The sequence below is a fragment of the Triticum urartu genome, chromosome 7, assembly GCF_003073215.2.
Source record: "Triticum urartu cultivar G1812 chromosome 7, Tu2.1, whole genome shotgun sequence".
Classification (NCBI taxonomy): domain Eukaryota; kingdom Viridiplantae; phylum Streptophyta; class Magnoliopsida; order Poales; family Poaceae; genus Triticum; species Triticum urartu.
The window spans coordinates 294,013,206-294,026,415 of record NC_053028.1 but is presented as its reverse complement, the minus strand read 5'-3'; positions in this window follow the sequence as shown (position 1 = coordinate 294,026,415).

Here is a 13,210-nt window from a genome sequence, read left to right as displayed (position 1 = left end):
TGGTTTGATGACAATGTGGTTAGTTGAACTAATATCTGGTGATATAGTTTATCTCAGGATATTGGCTCCATATTGCTTTTGATGGAGATGTGTGACCCCCCAATTCAAAAAGATCAAAGGCGTGGTCTTCTGGTGATTTGAAGGTTTTATTTTTGGTTTACTTCGTGTCGTAGGAAAGACCACACTATTAAGAGGGGTCGGTGTGGATATGTGTTGCGTGGGATGTCATTCCCGAAACATATACACAAGCCTACCCATTCCTACCGGTAAATCCATAGTGTGCATGCATGTGTTACTCAAAGGGCTTGCAACAGAAAGTTTCTGGCTACCCCGTGCGCACAGGGTGCGGACGGGGTACTGCGCCTGTGTGCACGGGGTACTGCGTAAGTCTCTGAGTACCCCGTGCGCACGAGGTCTTTTGACCGCCATGCGCACGGGGTACTATGTAAGTCCCTGAGTACCCCTTGCACACAGGGTCTTGTGTGAAATTCTCTGAGTACCCCATGCGCACGGGGCTGACTTAGCCCGTGCGCACGGGGTCCAATAGGCCGAAATGCCTACCCGGGCACAAACACTATAAAAGCCCCCTTCTTCTTCCTCCATGCCTAACCCGAATGTCTTGTTGAGATCCACCATTGCTACACCTCATTTTGCTTAATACTGTTGATTCCTCCACCCAAACTTGTTGAAACTTTGCGGATTGGGAGAGCAACACCCGTTCTACATATTGACCAAAGCAAATCGCGTTCCCTCTAACATTTCTTCCCCATTGACTTGTTACTTTTTGAGATTGGGCTCCTAGGCAGTTAGAGGTTCCCATGGAAGCTTCCTTGCTTGTGGTGTGCTCCAGAGAAGTTTGTAAATGTGTGGTGGTCGCCGCAAGACCAATATCGAGTGATTAGAGGCTCATCCGTTGGGGGTGACTCGAAAGAGACTACAGTGAGCCTTCGTGGTGTTCCGCGAGCTTTGGCTCCAGCACCGCTCTAAATGGAGAGTAGCTCTTTCTCAAGGAAGAGTGAACTTCGGGATAAAATCCGCATCCTCACCTCACTTGTGGTTAATCCTTTCCCTCACTTTACTTTGACTTGTATGCTTGTTGGCTTGCTAATTAGATTGTTGCCCAGCATACTTTGCTTTAAGCTTGCTTGTCATATAGGTTGTGTTCACCTAGTTGCATATCTAATGAACCCTATTTATCCGCTAAACCTTAAAATTGACAAGGAAGTTTAAAATTTGTAGTCTCCTATTCACCACCTCTAGTCGACCGTATTGATCCTTTCAGGCATACTGAAAGAACTTCTACTAGTAAAAAAGTGATTTCTGTTGAAGAAATTAATACTTTGAGTGATAAAGTAGATGCGCTTATGAAAATGGTTGCTAGTAAAAGTGCTCATATTGATCGTAATTTTGTGCCATTCTCTACTTTGATTGAGCAAAATAATGATCTCGTAGATGTGAATTTTGTCTCGCAAAACAATTTCAATAGTAATGCTTATAGAGGTAATTTTAATCCTAGGCCGTTTCCTAGAAATTCCTCTAATATTTATGGAAATTGCTAAGGTAATTATTACAATAATAATAGGATGCACTCTAATCTTGAAAGTAATGTTAAAGGATTTATTAATGCCCAAAAGGTTTTCAATACTACGGTAGAGGAAAAATTGAGTAAACTTGATGGTATGCCTAGGAGCATGGATAGAATCGTTCATGATGTGAAAAATCTTAAAACTAAACTTTTGCCACCCAAGCTTGATATTAATGAATCCGTTAAAATTCTTTATGTCTCCATGTATTGAAGTAAAGAAAGAACCTCTAGGTTGAGGGCTAAGTGAGAATTCTTAGAAAAAGCGATTTCGCTCGGTTTTTATCATAGTAAGGATGAAGATATTAAAATGATTGGTGTTACACCCATTGAATATTTGGTTAGTTATATTAAACTTGATGAAAAGGGGAGTGAAGAAGAGACAACTTTATCTACAAGTCATCCCCATAATTCGGAGGGTGAAAATCTTTATGATTTTTTTACAAAATGGGTTTGAAGAGGTAAAAACTTTAAATAGTGATGTGCCCACTATTTTGGATTTCAAGGATTTTAATTATGACAGTTGTTATTTAATTGATTGTATTTCCTTGTTGCAATTCATGCTAAATTCATCCATTGCTTATCAACAAAATAAGACTTTTACTAAACATATCGTAGAAGCGATGATGAAAGCTGAAGAAAAGCTAGAATTAGAGGTTTCAATACCTAGGAAATTATATGATGAGTGGGAACCTACCATTAAAGTTCAAATTAAAAAATATGAGTGCAATTCTTTGTGTGATTTTGGTGTTAGCATTTCCAAAATACCAAAATCTCTATGTGATGTGCTAGGTTTTATCAATATGCATGAATGTTCTCTTAATTTGCACTTAGCAGATTCCACTATTAAGAAACCTTTGGGTAGAATAAATGATCTTATTATTCTTGCAAATAGGAATTATGTGCCTGTACCGCCCAAGATGCGATTCTCTCCCAATCACGTGATGAATTCATGATTGGGATATAATTACAACATACCATGTACTGAATAGATGAGAATACAAGATACAGGGCTTACACTCGCCACAAGCTACCTCATGAATACAACAATTCATCAATACAAAGCAATCATCATACAGAAGAGCAGGATCCGACTACAGATGAAATCAAACGAAAAGGTAGGACAACATCCACCCTACTAATCCCATGCTCCCTGACCCGGAAACTAATCCCTTGATCGAAGCAGAAGAAGAACTCCAAACGCAATCAGGCATCGCTCTCATGGCAGATCATCACATTACCTGTACCTGCAACTGTTGTAGTAGTAATCTGTGAGCCACGAGGACTCAGCAATCCCATTACCATGGGTATTGTTGGGGATATAACTATTGAGTATGACCCACCCAGGAAGGGCCGGGTTATCCCAATGGCGGTTCATCTAGACGAAGCACATAAGTATGTGAAGGTGGCGGTTCATGAAGTAGGCCTGTTAAGGGGCCAAAACCAAGAGAAGGCTTAAGGCCCGTGAGTAGAAACCGCCATGTATATGTAACTTGTGTTATAAGGCATGTAAGATAAGTCACCGAGCCGGACACGTTTGTATGAGTCAGCCGAGACTCTGTAGGCCACAAAGCGTCAACCCGTGTATATAATGGGACGACCCGGCAGCGGCTTAGGGCAAGAAACACAGATCGAAAGCCAGGAAAAGCGTATTTGCTCCCTGGTAATCGAAACCCTAGCAATACCACATCAAACTGGAGTAGGCCTTTACCTTCGCCGCAAGGGGCCGAACCAGTATAAACTCTCTGTGTCCTTTGTCCCGTTTAACCCCTTTAAGCTAACCTCGTCGCAATGGGTCCACAACTAAGTCCTTCCATGAGGACATGTGCCGTGACAATTCCACGACAGTTGGCGCCCACCGCGGGGCCAGCGCACGGTGGTTTTGAGTTCTTAAAGGGAAGCTTCGAAGGGCTCAAGGGGTATGTTGTGGGCCAGATGACCAAGAGTCGTCGCAGCAAGCTCTACATCGACGATGCAGGCTGGGGCCCCGAGGCCGGCTCAATTGAGTACGGGAACCGGGTCCCCTTCAGCGGAATCCACGTCTTCATCGACAAGATCGACGAACCGGGCCCTGAGCTGGACATCTGCACCGACATCATCGAGATGGCTCAGCATGCACGACCCGCCCGTGTTCAACCTGCCATAAAGCATGTCTTTGTTGGGTTCACCCATGGGGTTGAGTTGGAAGGTTCTGTGTCTGGCGGTGAGACGGCCATCTACTCCGATGATGAATTGTCCACGGGCAAGACCAATTCAATGTATCAGCTTCAAGATGGGCGTCTTGGGGGCTGTTCCGATGGCGACAGTATTTTGGATCCCTGTGAGCCGCCGAACAAAGTAGCGATCTTCATGGCTGGCACCCAGACGGTTCTTGGTTCGACAACTGCAGCGGCTATGACTTCTAGTGCAGCGGCGGTAACGGCAGCCGGTGCTGGCGGTTCAGCGCGCCTGCCGGTTCAAGTTTTAACAAATCTGTTGGATGCTCTGGCGACTCTGATGGAGGTTGAGGTAACCCTAGACAACCAAGAGTAGCACAAGGCAGAAGTAGCTAAGTTGTGTGATGAGATAGCGCAAGCCAAGGCAGAATTAGCAGCAGAAAATGCCAGGATGGCTGCAGAGCGGGCCGTTTTAAGTGCCCAAGCACAGCAGATTCATACTGGCTCGCGGTGGATCAGAATGCGTCAAACGAAGTTTTGAGGAGAAAATACCGGAGTCGTCTGCCCTCAGTTTATGAGTCAAGGGACCTCTTCAACACCCCTGGAGCCGGGGCCAGTAACCCGCCGGTGATGAATCGGATGACTGACGCGCCAGGCTGTGGGGTGCCGGGTCAGCCACGCGTGACAAGTTCTCCGTATATGAACAACACCCCGCCTCAGTGCGTGGTAACACCTCCGGGTCACTATTCCACCCCTTTGGACAACATGATTGCTGCAGTGACGCGGCTGGCAGCTTTACCAGTCGAGGGCGAGACTCCGACGGCAGTTGAAACCCGAAGGGCCAGGGAGCTTCTTCAAACGGCTTTAGTGCAGCAACAGGCTTATTCTTATAGCCGTGACTGGATTCATTCAACCCCTTGTCCAAGCCGGAGCTACAGTAGGCATATTGACTCACCAACAGTCTCGAGTACGGAGCAGCGCTGTAACCAGCCTCATGGACATGACCCGGCGCACAATGGTGCTAATGCGCAGGATTTGGTGGACCAGGGCAGAGCACGTCGGGAGGCCGAACTGGCAGCTCAGCTGTTGGCTCATTAGCACACGCCGGTTTACCTGACAGCTTCAATTGAGGTAGGTGTAACTTCTAAGGCTTTCGGTGTGACATGTCTAACAGCGGCTCTATGAAATGAGCGTCTGCCCGAGGACTTCAAAGGCCCTCATAAGGTGCCTAATTACACAGCAGATCAGCCCCCTGAGGCATGGGCGGAGAGTCATGAGATGGCCATGGAGATGTTGGATGTTAGTGAAGCTGCGTACGCTAAGTACTTCACCATGATGTTAGAAGGGACGGCTCGCACCTGGTTGAAGGGACTGCCGGCTAACTCCATTGGGTCATGGGAGGAGTTGAAGGCCCGGTTTATCCAGAATTTCAAAGATACATGCAAACATCCCATGTCGATCGTGGATTTGGTTTCTTGTGTTCAGGATGAGGGAGAGTCAATGACTAGCTAGGTGCGCCGGGTCTCGACTATCATACATTCTTCAGATAACATCAACGTTGGCTCAGCGGTTCTGATGTTGGAGAAAAATTGTCGTTTTATTCCACTCAAGCAGAAGCTTGGGTGACTTAAGAGTCATTGCAATGACATGGGGGAGCTTATGGCGGCTCTTGTTAAGTATGCCGACTCTGATGGTACCAAGGACCCCGACTCTAAGGATGAGAGATCAGGAAAGGGAAAGAAGAGTAGCGGCATGAAGGGGCAGCAGTACAACCCTACCAGTCAGGGCGGCAACAGTAAGCGCAAGGATGATGATTTTGTGGCTAACACCGATGCGCGCAATTATAACAAGCATTGTAAGGGACCACCGGATCAAGGGACAAGGTTTGACCTTGATGTAGTATTAAATCAGCCATGTCCAAAACATGGAACAGATCAGAAGCTGGCTACTCATCTCTAGAAAGACTGCATCATAATGAGAATCTTTAGGGAGTCCATCCAACACAACCGTGGCCCGAACGGCGGTTCAGGGTCTGGCTCTCATGGTCCGGGTCGTGGAGGCGGCGGTTCAAATTCCGGGTTTCAAGGCAACGGCAACCAAGGTAATTACAACCAGCAGAATAGTCAGGGGAATCAGCAGCAGCAACAGTCTAGTTATCAGAGTAACCCGAAGCAACTGAATAGTGGGCAATACCACGTCTTCACCACCAGTTTGTGTAAGGGGGATCAGAAGCTTCACAAGAGAGTTGTGAATGTTGTTGAGTCGGTGGTGCCATGTTATTTACGGTGGTCAGAGCAACCTATTTTGTGGAGTCGTGAGGATCATCCGCCCCGGGTTGATAATCCGGGTCACCTGACACTAGTGGTGGCACCTTAGGTTGGAGGTTATAAGTTTACTAAGGTACTAATGGATGGAGATAACAGCATTAACATACTTTATTATGAGACCTTCCGTCGCATGGGATTGATGGATAAGAATCTTAAGCCGTCAAACACTGTTTTTCATGGTGTGGTACTGGGTAAGTCAGCCTACCCAGTGGGTAAGATATCTTTGGAAGTTGCCTTTGGAGATGAGCATGATTCCAGGTCTGAGACTTTGACTTTCGAAGTGGTCAAGATCAAGAGCCCTTACCATGCTCTGTTTGGGCGACTGGCTTATGCTAAGTCCATGGCAAGGCCTTGTTATGTTTACTTGCAGCTTACGATGCCGGGTTATAAAGGCACCATCACGGTACATGGGAGTCGCAAGGTGGCCTTGGAGTGTGAGGAAGGTGATGCGGCTTATGCTGAATCAGTTTGTGCAACAGAGGAGCTGAAATTTTACAAGGATAATGTTGACCCGGCGGACATGACATCCTTGAAAAGGCCAACCACATAGCATGATCCTTTGTTAAAATTGAAGTTGGCAGATGACACTAAATTGGTTGACTTCGTTCCTGGCGACTCATCTAAGGAGTTCAGCATCAGTGCTAACCTAGATCCGAAATAGGAAAGCGTGCTCATCGAGTTCATCCGTGAGAACCAGGACATCTTTGCATGGAAGCCTTTAGACATGCTGAGTGTACCGAGGGAACTCGCTGAGCACACTCTTAATATTGATCTGAAGTTGAAGCCGATCAAGCAATTCCTCCGTCGTTTTAACGAGGAGAGGCAGAAGGCCATTGGTGAAGAAGTGGCCCGGCTCTTAGCGGCCGGGTTTATTGTTGAAGTTTTTCATCCTGGGTGGTTGGCTAACCCGGTGTTGGTGCTTAAGAAGAACGGCACTTAGTGGATGTGTGTGGATTACACGGACTTAAACAAGGCTTGTCCGGCTGATCCATTTGCTCTCCCTCGTATTGATCAAATCATTGGTGCTACGGCGGATTGTGAGCGTTTGAGTTTTTTGGATGCTTATTCTGGTTATCATCAGATCAAGATGGCAGTTAAGGACCAGGAGAATACAACTTTTATTGCTCCGTTTGGAGCCTTCTGCTATGTGTCTTTGCCTTTTGGGCTCAAGAGTGCCCATGCGACTTACCAACAGTGTGTGCAAAATTGCCTTCACAATCAGATCGGGCGTAATGTTCATGCTTACGTGGATGACATTGTGGTGAAGTCAAGGAAGAAGGAGACCTTGATTGATGATTTGAAGAAGACATTTGACAATCTCCATATCTACAAGATGATGCTTAACCCGACCAAGTGTGTTTTTGGTGTACCAGCGGGCAAGCTTTTGGGTTTTCTGGTTTCTAATAGAGGCATTGAAGCTAACCCGGAGAAGATCAAAGCCATTACTTATTTGGCTAAGCCGGCGTGTGTTAACGATGTTCAGCGTTTGGCGGGTCATATTGCGGCCTTGAGCCGGTTCATAAGCCGGTAAGGGGAGAAGGCTATCCCTCTTTATCAGATGATGAAGAAGACAGATCACTTCGTTTGGAGTGATGCTACTGATCAGACATTTGAGGATTTGAAGAAACAGTTGGCTGAGCCGCCCGTTCTTGCTGCTCCTATTGATAAGGAGCCTCTATTATTATATGTGGCTGCTAATAGTCGGTCCGTCAGTGTAGCTATTGTGGTGGAAAGGAAAGAGGCAGGCAAGGAATATCCGGTTCAATGACCGGTTTATTACATTAGTGAGGTGCTTATTGAGTCCAAGCAGAGATATCTGCATTGGCAGAAGCTTGTGTATGGGGTCTTTATGGCAAGCCGGAAGCTTAAGCAATATTTTCTGCGTCACCCCATTACTGTGGTCAGCTCTGCTCCTTTGGGGGACATCATCCAAAATAGAGAAGCCACGTGCCGGATTGCCAAGTGGGCCATCGAGCTTGGACCCCATGGTTTGAAATATGCGCCTCCTATGGCCATCAAGTCGCAAGCACTCGTGGATTTTACCAATGATCGGACAGAATTGCAGACACCTAAGGAAAATCCAGATAACACATATTGGACTATTCATTTTGATGGATCCAGTCAGTTGGAAGGCTTGGGGGCTGGAGTTGTCTTGACTTCCCCACGAGGTGAAAATTTTCTTACATTCTCCGGCTAATGTTTCCTTGTACTAACAAACGCTGAGTATGAGGCTTTGCTTCACGGTCTTAGGATGGCTAAGGAAATGAACTTAAGTCGGGTGAGGTGTTTCGGCGATTCAGATCTGGTGGCTCAACAAGTTTCTGGCACATGGGATTCTAAGGATCCACTCATGGAGGCTTATCGTCGAGAGGTTGACGCTATTGCGGGTCATTTGAAAGGTTACCAAGTTGAGCATATTGATCACAGGAAGAACGAACCGACTGACACTTTAAGCCGGTTAGGATCTCAGCGTAAGCCGGTCCCACCTAACAATGAAGCGGCTGACACTTTAAGCCGGTTAGGATCTCAGCATAAGCCGGTCCCACCTAACACCTCCCTGGATGTTCTGCTTAACCCTTCGGTCAAGTTTCCTATAGAGAATGATCTTGCTATTCCTGACTCGGAAGCACAGTTGGTGGCGGCTCTTCATGCTATTCCTGAGGATGAGATTTTAGCCACGTAGATAACCCGACGATCTAAGTCAATGATGATTGTTAATGGGGAGTTGCACCATCGTAGTGTTACAGGGGCGTTTCAACATTGTGTTTCGTCTGAAGAAGGTTGTGAGATTCTGTGAGAGATTCATGAAGGAGATTGTGGTCATCATGTCGGTTCTAAATCTCTGATCGCCAGGGCTTTTCATCATGGTTTTATTGGTTGACGGCTCACGCTGATGCTGAGGATTTGGTCAGCAGATGTGAGGGTTGTCAAAAAATTTCATGGCGATCTCATGTTCCGGATCAAGAGTTGAGGATGATTCCAATTACTTGGCCGTTTGCAACTTGGGGACTTGATATGGTTGGGTCTTTTAAGAGGTCCTCAGATAAAAAGACCCACATTTTGGTGGCGGTGGACAAGTTCACTAAGTGGGTTGAAGCAGAGCCAGTTAGCAAGTGTGATGCCGCAATGACAGTTAAATTTATCAAGAAGGTGATTTTCCATTTTGGCTTTCCCCATAGCATTATAACAGATAATGGTACTAATCTGCCTGAAGGTGTCATGAAAGAATTTTGTTAACAAGAGCATATTCAACTTGATGTCTCCTCTATGGCTCACCCCCAGTCCAATGGTCAAGGGGAACGAGCTAATCAAGAGATTCTGCGAGGTATCAAGCCCCGGCTTATGGTTCCTTTGCAAAGAACACCGGGCTGTTGGGTGGAGGAGTTACCCTCAGTATTATGGAGTATCAATACAACCCCTAACAGATCTACGGGTTACACTCATTTTTTCATGGTTTATGGAGCAAAGGCGGTTCTCCCAAGTGACATCCGTCACGATTCACCCCGGGTGGCGGCTTACATTGAAGCTGACAATGAACAAGCACGACAAGACGCACTTGACCTGTTAGATGAGGAGCGTGATATTGCGGTGGCTCGTTCGGCAATTTACCAGCAAGATCTGCGTCGTTATCACAGTCGTCCGGTCAAAACCAGAACATTTCAAGAAGGCGATTTGGTGCTCCGGCTCATCCAGGATGAAACGGATATGCATAAACTATCACCGCCTTGGGAAGGACCTTTCGTGGTCAACAAGAATCTGCATAATGGGTCTTATTACCTTATCATTGTTCGAGACCATAAGGACTCACGCACATCGGAGGAGGAGACCCGTCGGCCGTGGAACATTGCTCATCTTCGACCTTACTATACTTGAGCCACCGGCTCTCATGATGTTCATAATCTGATGGTGTATATATTATAGACAGTATAATAAAGCTGGCATCCCTGATAATCCAGGGCCTCTATCATTTCACTTCCTTGAAGCTGAGTCTTTATCATCTTCTTACAGGTTCATTTAAGAGGCTTGACGCCCAAACTATAGGGACCAAAGAGAGTTGGATGCGCAGCACAGCTCAAACATAGGTCCCTAACGAAGCACGATTTGTCAGTATGTCACTTGGGGGCTTCCTATTCAAACATAGGCGTATTCGACCAAAGAGAACATAGCGTTACTACCCTCTTGACTAGGTTTGTTCAAACATAGGTGTATTCGACCAAAGAGAACATAACCTTTCTGGGCCATCCTACCTGTAGCCAGCTGCTTCAACTCCATCAGGTAATCCTGATTAACCCACCGAACTCTTAAACGATCAGTCTTTATGGCGTATTCGACCAAGATCTGAGCTTGTTAAGGTTAAAACGCCGGTTGTCACGTGAGAGCACGTCTTACAGCTAGTCAGGATAGATACAGGCTTCATAAGCCACCTTCCTTGAAACTTGGATAAATCGGCTCGTGATGTATACTGTTAGTCTGACCCCGTGTACTCCTGATAAGTCGATAAAGCAAGGTATGTCTTTATCTGGGTTCAAATGTCGATTGGGTACTGCGAGTCAAGCTCACGGATAGCACACACCTTCCAATGGCTCCGACTAGTTTCATTGAAGAAGATACTTTGGTTTGGCGATCCTCAAAAGCCTCAAATTTTTTGTTTTCTTTTCTTTATACGATTTCTTTTTGCCATCTGGTATTTGCACATCGGGTCAAGCTGCCCTACTTATGGCTCATATTTGATGCCTCTTTTGGGTTTTTACAACCTGCCAGGATGGCAGGCTCTAAGTCATCAAGAGTATCATAATATTATGATTGGAGTTATAGTTCTACAAACTTGAAACCGGATCAAGCTGGTAAGCCGGCAATTTAAGCACATGCTATAGGCATGACATTTTATTATGTAAAACATTATGGCCAGACCAGCCCTGGTTATGGACTGCTCGTCCCCAGTGGCCTTCAATTGGATATCATGACCCGCCCGGCGGTAAACCGCCAAGGCACTTGTGACTTGTTTGTGTGCGGGAGAATACTCAAGTTTGATCTGCATAAATTAATACTATCATAAGAGAGAGGACCATCTTTCAAATTGGCGGATCAGCGGTATTGTACAAAACAGAAACATGCACGATGGCACGACAGATTCAAGTTTTTTACTACCCTATTACATGGCTCCATGAGCCGAACGGAATTTAGTGTTTTTCATAGGATAAAGTATGTAAACCGCCTGGCGGTTCATTCTTCTTGGCCTGGCTCTGGATCATCTCTTGCCGGTTCTTTGTCCTCCTCCGCCATCTAGAAGTTTGGTGTTGACCAATCAATGCCATGCAAGGCGTAGAATTCAGCTTCGTCATCAATAAGATTGGACAGGTCAATTTCAGGAGCGAAGGTGTGCTTACGAATTGGAGGAATCAGATCCATCACTTTATACGCAAGAGTAGACATCTTCTGATTTTCTGCATCATAAGCCAACTGATATTTGGAGAGATTGGTTTCTTTAGCAATGAATGTCGCATGAGAACAAATTTCTTCAACACAAGCAGCAAAGTCTTGTTGATCAAAAGAAGTCCCATCTTCCTTCAGACTTGGATACCCACTGGCTACATCGGCCGGGTCTAACTCCGGTACCCATGCCTTAGCACGGCTCAAGGCTGTCACAGCACCGGCTCTCGCACAAGACCGCTTTATCTCTTGAATTCTGGTGGGCAGGATTTCCAATTTCTTCAACACATCACTTAACAGATTGGGTCCTTGGTTTGTTGGAGAAATGGTAGCTAATGTGCATTGAGTTCTGGTGTATATTGTTCAACCAACGTATATACGGCTTTCAGCTTCATTACTACGTCTTGATTCTGGTTGCTGCTCCTGGGACCTGCACAAATTACAGATTGGTTAAATGACGGTTAATATTATCATGACAAGGATTCACTTTTTGATGATTAGCAAAGCAACTCACCAAAGATAGCAGAAACCATCTGAGAGACACGGTGTTTTAAGCCGGAGAGCTCAGTGGTTACTTCTTGAAGAGTTGCCTCGCCTTTTTCAGCTCACTGTGTTAAAGCAGTCTTTTCTTCAGCCCAAGTGTTTTTCTCCGTCTTAAAACTGGTCTTTAGCTTTTCCGATTCAGCTATGCTAAACTGAAATTTGGCTTCAGCCTTCCGGGTTTCAGACTCCAGACTCGCCAGCCAGGTCTTCACATTCGTTAACTGTGACTCAAGCTCAGCAGTAGCAGCCTTTATGAAGCATAGACTTGTCAACACATTCATACTTACAAGAATATAAGTCCCAAGTCCTTTGCAAGCAACAACACTTGGCACTTGGGGGCTAATGTCTGTCAAAGAATTACTTTAAGTAAAACGGCTCTTATAAATAAAGTCCCAAGCACTTTGCAAGCAAGAGTACTTGGCACTTGGGGGCTAATGCCTGTTGTAGAGTTTTTTCCTAAACTGATCCATATGATTAAGTCCTAAGCACTTTGCAAGCAATAGTACTTAGCACTTTGGGGCTAATGGATATTTGTTCATATCTCATTCTTGTTTAATGATGACCCACCAGCGCAACGGACAGCCACAGCCGGCTCATGGGGGCTACGTAAGTAAGTTCTGCTCTCTACAACTGAGAAGTATCGGCTCATTCATGTTGATTAAGCCGGCCCTTGGGGACTATGGATGCAATGTTAAATTGTTTGCATATCTAGCTTAAATCTAATTATGACAGCCGACTTTGGGAGGATTCTATTACAGATGCTTATGGATTATTCTAAGTCTACAGCTTATTCAATCTTATCATAACCAGTAGACTTGGGGGCTGGCAAGATGTACATAACTTATTTAAAGCCAGAAGACAAACCTTGTATTTTTGGTGCATCTGTTTCACCATCTCAATTTCAAAATCACGGCTGGAGTGTACTTGGTTGAGATAACCGGACAATACTTCACTGCTTTTGAATTGAGCATAGTGGGAGATATCAAACCTCACTTTCCGTCTTTCAATAACTTCTTGCTTGGAAAAATATTTGGCTAAAATAGTTGGATTTCCCGGATCAATAAAACCAGTGCCAGTGATCAGACCGTCATCAGTATGCGTCTCTGATGGCTTAAGTGAGATTGACGGTTCAGTATTCAACGAGTCAGTGTTGGTTTGATCAACGGAGAGGT